Source organism: Salmo salar, chromosome ssa22, assembly GCF_905237065.1.
Source record: "Salmo salar chromosome ssa22, Ssal_v3.1, whole genome shotgun sequence".
In the NCBI taxonomy this organism is placed as follows: Eukaryota; Metazoa; Chordata; class Actinopteri; order Salmoniformes; family Salmonidae; genus Salmo; species Salmo salar.
In genome coordinates, this window is record NC_059463.1 from 18,852,328 (window position 1) to 18,860,927 (window position 8,600).

The 8,600-nt window shown below is 44.1% G+C and overlaps 1 protein-coding gene across 1 annotated transcript in view; it reads right to left on the reverse strand.

The window, feature by feature from the left end:
• Positions 1 to 7,858, reverse strand: part of LOC106583036 (chemokine-like protein TAFA-1) — a 265,027-nt gene extending 257,169 nt beyond the window's left edge. Inside the window, exon 1 of the mRNA XM_014166794.2 lies at positions 7,225 to 7,858. The gene's annotated coding sequence lies outside the window, so the exon portion shown is untranslated. The remainder of the gene's footprint in view (positions 1 to 7,224) is intronic.
• Between the last annotated feature and the right edge of the window lie 742 nt (positions 7,859 to 8,600).

The window sequence follows — 8,600 nt, forward strand, 5'->3', positions numbered from 1 at the left end:
TTATCCTGAAAAACTCCTCAGTCCTTAATGATTACAAGCACTCAGATACTCAGTAATGTTTTGTATTGGATTTGCCCCAAACATAAGACTTTGTATTAAGGATAAAAAGTTAATTTGCTGTATTAAATCAAATCACTTTTTTTGTCACATGCGCCGAATACAACCTTACAGTGAAATGCTTACTTACAAGCCCTTAACCAACAATGCAGTTCAATAAATAGTTAATAAAATATTTACTAAATAAACTAAAGTAAAAAAATCAAGTCAATCAAAAAGCAACACAATACATTTACATGACAATAATGAGGCTATATACAGGGGGTACTGAGTCAATGTGTGGGGGTACAGGTTATTTGAGGGAATTTGTAAAGTGACTATGCATAGATAATAAACAGCGAGTAGCAGCAGTGTAATAACATTGGGGGGGGGGGTATATGATTAGTTGATTTGTTCAGCAGTCTTATGGCTTGGGGGTAGAGGCTGCTAAGGAGCCTTTTTGTCGTAGACTTGGCGCTCCGGTACCGCCATACGGTAGCAGAGAGAACAGTCTATGACTAGGGTGGCTGGAGTCTTTGACAATTTTTAGGGTCTTCCTCTGACACCGCCTGGTATAGAGGTCCTGGATGGTAGGAAGCTTGGCCCCAGTGATATACTGGGCCTTACTCACTACCCTCTGTAGTGCTTTGTGGTCGGAGGCCAAGCAGTTGTCATACCAGGCAGTGATACAACCTGTCAGGATACTCTCGATGGTGCAGCTGTAGAACCATTTGTGGATCTGAGGACACATGCCAAATCTTTTCAGTCTCCTGAGGGGGAATTGGTTTTCTCGTGCCCTCATCACAACTGTCTTGGTGTGTTTGGACCATGTTAGTTTGTTGGTGGTGTGGACACCAAGGAACTTGAAGCTCTCAACCTGCACCGCTACAGCCCCATCGATGAGAATGGGGGCGTGCTCGGTCCTCCTTTTCCTGTAGTCCACAATCATCTCCTTTGCCTAGATCACATTGAGGGAGAGGTTGTTGTCCTGGCACCACACAGCCAGGTCTCTGACCTCCTCTCATTGCTGTCAGTGATCAGGCCTACTTGGAGTAGTATTGGAGTAGTGCTTGGCCACACAGTTGTGGGTGAACAAGGAGTACAGGAGGGGACTAAGCAAGCACCCCTGAGGGTCCCCAGTGTTGAGGATCAGCATGGTGGATGTGTTGTTATCTACCCTTACCACCTGGGGGTGGCACGTCAGCAAGTCCAGGATCCAGTTGCAGAGGGAAGTGTTTAGTCCCAGGGTCCTTAGCTTAGTGTTAAGCTTTGTGGACACTATGGTGTTGAACGCTGAGCTGTAATCAATGAACAGCATTCTCACATAGGTGTTCCTGTTGTCCAGGTGGGAAAGGGCAGTGTGGATTGCGTATGAGATTGATTCATCTGTGGATCTGTTGGGGCGGTATGTGAATCGGAGTGGGTCTAGAATTTCCGGCATGATGGTGTTGATTTGAACCATGACCAGCCTTTCAAAGCACTTCATAGCTACCAACGTGAGTGCTATGGGGCGATAATCATTTAGGCAGGTTACCTTCGCTTTCTTGGGCACAGGGACTGTGGTGGTCTGTTTGAAACATGTAGGTATTACAGACTCAGCCAGGGAGAGGTTGAAAATGTCAGCGAAGACACACGCCAGTTGGTCCGCGTATGCATTGAGTACAAGTCCTGGAAATCCGTCTGGACCCGCGTCTTTGTGAATGTTGACCTGTTTATAGGTCTTGCTCATATCGGCTATGGAGAGCGTGATCACATAGTCATCTGGAACAGCTGGTGCTCTCATACAGGCTTCTGTGTTGCTTGCCTCAAAGCAAGCATAAAAAGCATTTAGCTCGTCTGGTAGGCTCGCGTCACTGGGCAGCTCACAGCTGGGTTTCCCTTTGTAGTCTATAATAGTTTTCAAGCCCTGCCACATCCGACGAGCATCAGAGCCATAGTCCTATATTGACGCTTTGCCTGTTTGATGGTTCATCTGAGGGCGTAGCAGGATTTCGAATAAGTGTCCGGATTAGCGTCCCACTGCTTGAAAGCGGCAGCTCCAGCCTTTAGCTCCATGCGGATGTTGCCTGTAATCCATGGGTTCTGGTTGGGAAATGGACGTATGGTCACTGTGGGGACGAAGTCATCGATGCACTTATTGATGAAGCCAGTGACTGATGTGGTGTACTCTTCAATGCCATCGGAAGAATTCCAGAACATATTCCAGTCTATGCTAGCAAAACAGTCCTGTAGCTTAGCATCTGCGTCATCTGACCATTTCCGTTGTCGTCCCCACAGTGAACACATTAGATTTTGTTTTGATTGTTCAGGTTCAGAATGAGCAATAGTTTTGGTACTTTTGCTTCAAACAATCAGTGTATATGGTCATTTTTAGATATACAGGGTAAAGTTGCTGTCCTAGTTCCATAACTAGGACAGCAATCACTTTTGTGACTGCATGTCACGACTTCCGCCGGAGTCGGTCCCTCTCCTTCTTCGAGCGGAGCTCGGCGGTCGACGTCACCGGCCTTTTAGCCATCGCCGATCCACTTTTCATTTTCTATTTGTTTTGTCTTTGTTTTCTACACACCTGGTTTCAATTCCCCCATTATGTGTTCATTATTCAGCACTCTGGTTTCCCCCATGTTTGTGTGCGTGTTTGTTCTATTGTTCAGGCTGTTACTGACGGCTGGTATTTTGTTGCCTGGTTTTGTTATTACGCCCGTTTATTTCGTGGTACCGGTATTTTTCCTGCACCGTAGTATTGTGTTTATACTGGTGTTATCCGGTATTAAATACCTTGTCCACGCATCTCAGTTCTCCTGTGTCTGACTCCTTTCACCAGTTACCCACAGCCTTGACACTGCATGGTCAATGTGGGAGGAATCTCACTCCAGTAAAAATGTGTAAATGGTCAAAACCATTTGATTTGTTCTATCAATTAATTTGCTATGTCATAGCAAATTCCTTAAGATAAATATTGATACATTACTAGCTGAATTACTTTTAATCTGCAAAAACGACAAGTTAATTAGTGGGTGATGGTGATTTCAGATCAAAAGTGGACAAAAAGTAGCCTATACATTGCTCCCCCTAATCTGATAGTGGGGTTGTAGATGCCCAGTCTACCTTATGTGTCACGCCCTGACCTGAGAAAGACGTTTTATTTCCTCTATTTTGGTTAGGTCAGGGTGTGATGTATGTGGGGGACAAAAGCCGGGGCTACGCCCCGAACCGGAGCCGCCACCATGGGTAGATGCCCACCCGGATCCTCCCCGAAAGGTTCAGGTTTGCGGCCGGGAGTCCGCACCTTTGGGGGGGGTACTGTAGGTACTGTCACGCCCTGACCTGAGAGAGACGTTTTATTTCCCCTACTTTGGTTAGGTCAGGGTGTGATGTGGGGTGGGCATTCTATGTCATGTATTTCTTTGTGTTTGGCCAAGTATGGTTCCTAATCAGAGGCAGCTGTCTATCGTTGTCTCGGATTGGGAATCATACTTAGGCAGCCTTTTCTGTGTGTGTTTTGTGTGCGCCTCAGTAGCGTCACGTTCGATTCTGTTTACCTGGTTTTTGTTTTGTTCAGTTTCACTTCACTAAAAGAATGTGGAATTACCGGCACGCTGCGCCTTGGTTAATTTACGACAGGGAATTTGAAGATAGCGAACGTGACTTTATGGATCAGCTCAGGTGCTTACAAACACCATAGACATTTAAATCATTTACACACACACACACACACACACACACACACACACACACACACACACACACACACACACACACACACACACACACACACGTTTATGCAACAAATGTTAGTGTGTCGGATCATATCACATCGAACCAAATCGTTCCTCTAATCAAACCGAATTGCACTGAATCATTTCAAACTAAAGCATATTATTCCTGTATTGAATCGGAGCCCATGTACAGTATCTAGATATGAATCGAATCGTCTTCAAGGGGAAAGATGCACATCCCTACTAGAGCACAGTACGCTTTCTTTACTTTACTGTAATCTACTGTACTGTACTCTACAGTACTGTAGACTGTTTCTTTACTATACTTTACTGTAATGTACTGTAGTCTGCTGTGCTCTACTGCACTGTGCTGTCCAAACTTGTGAAACATAGATGTCTATGATTGGTTCAGATTTGGTCAGGTCCGGACTGAACCAATCTGAACCAATTATAGACGTCTATGTTTGGGCCAAATCAAAGCTGGTACGGACAGTATGTCTGTGGACTTTGAAATCAAGGCCGGACAGGACAAAATCTGAACCAAACATATACAGTACCATTCAACAGTTTGGACACACCTATTCAGTGCATGGGTTTTCTTTATTTTTACTATTTTCTACATTGTAGAATTGTAGTGAAGACATCAAAGCTATGAAATAACACATATGGAATCATGTAGTAACCAAAAAATGTTAAACAAATCAAATATATATTTTATATTTGATATTCTTCAAAGTAGCTTCAAAGTAGCCACCCTTTGCCTTGATGACAGCTTTGAACACTATTGACATTCTTTCAACCAGCTACGAAAAAAAACACTTCTAAAGGACACCAAAAATAATTAGAGATTTGCTTGGGCAAAGAATCATGAGCAATGTGCATTAGACCGGTGGAAATCTGTCCTTTCGTCTGATGAGTCCAAATTTGAGATTTTTGTTTCCAACCGCCGTGTCTTTGTGAGACACAGAGTAGGTGAACGGATGATCTCTGCATGTGTAGTTCCCACTGTGAAGCACGGAGGGAGAGGTGTGGGGGTGCTTTGCTTGTGACACTGTTAGTGATTTATTTCTAATTCTAGGCACACTTAACCAGCATGGCTACCACAGCGTTCTGCAGCGATATGCCATCAAATCTGGTTTGCGCTTAGTGGGACTATCATTTGTTTTTCAACAGGACAATGACCCAACACACATCCAGGCTGTGTAAGGGCTATTTGACCAAAAAGGAGAGTGATGGAGTGCAGCATTAGATGACCTGGCCTCCACAATCACCCGACCTCAACCCAATTGAGATAGTTTGAGATGAGTTGGACCGCACAGTGAAGGAAAAGCAGCCAAGAACTGCTCAGCATATGTGGGAACTCCTTCAAGACTGTTGGGAAAGCATTCCAGGTGAAGCTGTTTGAGAGAATGCCAAGAGTGTGCAAAACTGTCATCAAGGCAAAGGGTGGCTACTTTGAAGAATATCAAATTTCAATATATATTTTGATTTGTTTAACACTTTTTTGGTTACTACATGATTCTATATGTGTTATTTCATAGTTTTGATGTCTTCACTATTATTCTACAATGTAGAAAATAGTAAAAAATAAAGGAAAAACCCTTGAATGAGTAGGTGTTTGCAAACTTTTGAATGGTACTTTAGGTCTATGATTAGTTCAGATTGGTTGTGAAATCAAGGCCGGTCCAGACCCACAAAACATCCGGTCCAGACACCACCAAAAACAGACCTTCAAAAGACCTCGGAGTCGGTCCGTGCTTAGTCGGCTATAATGCCTGTTTTACACCACTTCTGAGTTATTACTGAATAAGAGTTTCACATTTCTAAATTGTGAAAACAATTGCTTCAAAGACTATTTGAAGTGGGGAATCATTTACACATGTAGCCTATTTAGACTATTCTGTTGCTATCACATACTCTGGCTGTGTAGCTGCCTATCTAGATTTTTTTCTCTCCAAATTATAGGCTAGAAATTTGGTATGTGTATGTCAGTTTGAGAAAAAGTAGACCTTCATCTACCCTGAAATGACATTGAGACTAGCCTACTGAATATTCAACAAGCAGAAATTAATCATATAATTATTAACGGCATATTGTAATCCCCTCTCCTGCAATAAATCCGCTGTAATCCGCAGTTTTGTGGAAATGTGAACTGTTCCCCAGGGAATGCTTTTTACAGCGCTGTGTTTCTCTCTGGCAAACTGCCTTGTTCCTGAAAAAAAAACGGAATCTTTAACCTGAACAATGGCATGAAGAGAAGAAGCTGCTCTTTCGGTCCTCCCCTCCTTTCAGTTCAGCTCTGAGCAACTCTTGGACTGTCAGCATGCATTTATGTCAAATAAGGAATGTTGTCTTGACCGACAGCGCGAGAGAATACGGATGGAGAGGGGACCCAGAAAGATATTTGGACCACACAGGCTTAGGCCTATGAATTTCAATGTAAATGGACAACTTTCACGAGTTAATTGTAGCCACATAAAACAATTTAAATCACCATGTCAGTGCTATGTAAAGCAATTCATTTACACATGACTTTTAGTTTGAATCCCTACCTCTTGTGGTTTTTGATGAATAAAGAACCAATGCGCACTTCATGCAGGATTGGCCATTTGCGCCTGTTTAACGAGCCGTTTGGTTGTCTATTTGTGGTCTAATTAGACCATTGATTTATATCGCCTTGATGGTTGTGGAATGGATGTTACATTGCCTTTCTTACAAGCATCCAATGTCCGTCCAATTTAGACGAGACACGTAGTGCAATGGCCCCTGCTCGGACACACCTGCGCACCGTCTCTGCACAAGATAGGCTTCCTGCTGATGTTTAGCTTTCCCTACAACATGGTTGTAAAGGGGCAATTTTACATGGTAAGTAAATGCCTTTGATACGGTTCAGCTTAGGATAGCCTGTATAAAAATGTCAATGGAATAGACTTGATATGGATTTCATGTGTCAATTTCACATCTCAATAAAGACTAATAACTGTTTGTAATATAGCCTTGCATTAAAATGAATAAAGAATAGACTCTAAAAAGCAACTTGGTCTGGGCTAGAACATTTGCATATTACAGCCTATTGTGTTCCATAAGTAGCAGCATAAGACTGACATCTCTGCCCTACTTAGAACTGCATGGCACTTTCAGCATATCAGGCAACAGGAAATGTCCAAAAACGCGCCATATCTGGAATGTCCATAGCCTACACTCCTCATTAAACCATACAGTAGTTCAATCCCACACATGTATGCAGGTCATGTCACATGCTCTGCCTGTCTGTTGCTCACAGCTCATACCTGTCATCTTAATACAGTGGCTCCTGGAGCCCTTCCACTTCTTACAAACATGACAGCTAAACCTTATCTTAAAAGAGCTCCATAATCCGATTGTTTAAATTAAAGTACATTTTCAAAAGGAACAGAATATAATCACAAATCACCAACAGAGTCCCAAAGAATAGCCCCACACCCTTTACCTGAGTTGTCTGTCTGGTCAGAAGAAAAGGAGCCCTGCTGTCAGTATCACCGTCTGTCCAACAGACTCAAAACACTGTCTTAAATCCATCCATAGTCTGAGGCCAGAGATTCCCAACAAAGATCCAGGTGTAAATGAGCACAGCGCTGCAGGATAAGAGGTTGAGGAGCTCTGTTGTTTCGGCTCCCTCCTCTCACTGTCCGTCTGAAATCCTGAGAGTGCAGTCACCAGAAACCTCCTCAGCTCACAGCCACGACACTCTGTCACAAACTAGCCAGGGTTTACAGGATGGAAAGCTGCTCAGGTCACCTTTATATCAGCGCAGACAGCAGCTCCTTTCTCTCCTTCTTTCTCCCTCTCCCTTTTCTCTCTCTTCTTACTCCTGTGAGGATGAAAGCCCCCTCGTGACGACAGGGAGTTAATTTGCCTCCTCACTTCTCAGACACGGATGGAGATTGGCTCCAGCGGAACGATAGTCCTGTCTCCTCTTGGCTCCGTCCCCCCATTGAGAAGCTGCTCTGGTTGTGTGTGTGAGGCTCAACCCTCTTTCCAAAGCACTAAGTAGTGTCTATATGTGTATTACAATACAGCCCAGCCAGAGAGCGAAAGGGAGAGAGAGGGAATGTCCATAGAGAGAGAGAGAGCAAGAGAGAGAGGGTGAGAAAGAGAGGGAGAGAGGAAGAGCGGGAGAGAGAGCGAGAGAGCTGGATCACATGTCTTAAAGCAAGACTGCCCACTTCTGCATCGAGACTATCATCGAATGAAGCATGCCAATTAACCCCCCTCCACTCGAGACATGATGCTCTGTGCTTTACAGCTGGAATGCTTGTCACTGAGTGTGTGTCCTTTTGTGTGTGTGTGTGTGTGTGTGTGTGTGTGTGTGTGTGTGTGTGTGTGTGTGTGTGTGTGTGTGTGTGTGTGTGTGTGTGTGTGTGTGTGTGTGTGTGTGTGTGTGTGTGTGTGTGTGTGTGTGTGTGTGTGTGTGTGAAGGAGGGGTGAATGTGCCTCTTTTACTCATTGCCATCCAGCGTTTAAACGGAGATTGAAATATGCTCAGAGCATGATGCTTTTAATAGAAGGGAGTTTGCCTCATCCAAGCTCTGTAATCACCACATTATCCAGCGCTGGCTGCTTTGCTGGCTTGCCTGTTTTTGTGGTGGCATTGACGCTTTGTTTAGCACCCAGATCCTCTTGCCGTTTCACACCTCCCAAACAAAGTTGCATCTGCCACAGCTGGCGTAGTGAGCGAGCATTCACCCGATGTTCAGTCACAAACTGAATCTGCTGGCTCAGTGGCATAGATGTCCATTGGTTTTCGTGTTGTTGTTGCTAGTCCACAGTCAGGCAGAAGGAAACCAACCAACAGTGTTTATAGAA